Source organism: Saprolegnia diclina (genome assembly GCF_000281045.1).
Source record: "Saprolegnia diclina VS20 unplaced genomic scaffold supercont1.206, whole genome shotgun sequence".
Lineage (NCBI taxonomy): Eukaryota > Oomycota > Saprolegniomycetes > Saprolegniales > Saprolegniaceae > Saprolegnia > Saprolegnia diclina.
In genome coordinates, this window is record NW_008246273.1 from 8,035 (window position 1) to 9,749 (window position 1,715).

Here is a 1,715-nt window from a genome sequence, read left to right on the forward strand (position 1 = left end):
TCCTCTTCCCCGTCAATCGAGTCGATTGAGCGGTATTGATGGTTAAGACGTGTGTAGGGACGTGATCGGAGTGCGCCACCGAAAAGTCGCGTCCAATACGTCGAGGTCAGCTGGGGCCGGGAATCGGAGCCTGCCCGAACTGGGAATGAGCGAGCACCCAATACAAACTGTGTTGGTCTTGGTATAGGCCATGCGCAGCGGTGGCGCGAAACCAAACACGGCGCAGCGAGTACGGTACGCGCTCCGAATCGTGGTGCGGATCGGCCACGGGCGTGACGCACGTATGCATAACCGCGCGCGCCAATTTTCTCGGCGGGCATAGAGACGACAGACACCAAACTCGAGGTTCCGAGCGAGGCCGCTCGCACAAGAAACTTGACGGATCTTGGATGGGTCGTCGTCTCGTTGACAGCGGTTTGGTTTTCGTGTTACGAGCATGTTAATGTGTAATGCGAGCTCGGTTGCATGGAGCCGACACAGGACATTGAGCTCAATGAGGGTACGTTTGTCGATGCACACTTGTAGTTGAAGCACCCAAAGGGGAGCGAGACCCGAGATGTGCTGGAAATGATGTTGCTCGAAGATATGCCTTGGACATGCCGCGCGATCGTGTTGCAGACCACGCAGAATGCGTCGACAGAGCCGCTTTAGCCGGCGGGAACCGAGTGATCGATGCCGATACGGGTAGCACGAACCCAAACATGGCTGCTATCCACTGCACAACCCTGCAGGTGACAGAATAACTGCACCCGTGGGGCCTGATGTGCCCATCATGACCGCGCTCATTGGATCTGTCGCACGTGACCAGGGGTGTGTTCCTCTGCACGAAACCAAGCGGTGCCCGCTGATATGTCGGCCAAGCGCAGCCACGAGAGCAGTGGAAGGACGACCTTGCGAGAGTATGAATTTTGAGCGACGCGCCGATCGGAAAGAAAATACGTGGATGAGACGGCCGTCGACCGACATCGGTTGGGGGTTCATGACCTCGAAGCTGAGTGGGCTGCAGCTACCACGTCGACCCTTCTCAAGTCCGAGCATAGCTCAGTTGATAGAGCGTTTGACAGTCGTTGGGTATTCATTTATGAACTCGTATAGGAATTCGGAAATCCTTCTCTGAAAAGTCGTCAGATTGCGTGGTGCCAGCAGGTAGAACCGGGGTTCCTGTCCAGTCGGTGGTTTCCTGCTTCACGCGCAGGAGCTGCGGTGCTCTAGTTCCGTAAGAGTTGTCGTTTTCTTCTTTCGCATTGGCGTTGGCATCAGGGCAATGACTCAGCCGCGCCCAAATACGCGCACAGGCGCAGTTGCAGTTGATTCGGCTGAGACCACTGAGTCGCTAGTACCGGCGCCGTTGTCGAACGGAGTGGGTGTAGTTGGGTGGTTTTGTTCAAGGTGGAACGCACAAGTACCTACCTACTTGGCTGCTTCACAGCTCTAAGTTGGCACTCAAAGAAAAAGCACCCCTACGCGCGCTGTTGGGCGGTATTAGTGAGAGACATCGTGACCGTATGAATATGCAGCCAGCCGCCCATCAACACGGGTGCACCACTTGTACGTAACAGAGCTCATGTACGACACGTTGCGCGTGTTTGTATTGGAGCTCGCCGTCGTCAAGAGGCGCATCCAGAACGTCTGGCGGGATTGGCGAGTGTGCTTGAACGGCGTGGCTTTGATTGCCTCCTTGACACCGGCCTGCGATGGCCCGACGTATTGCCACC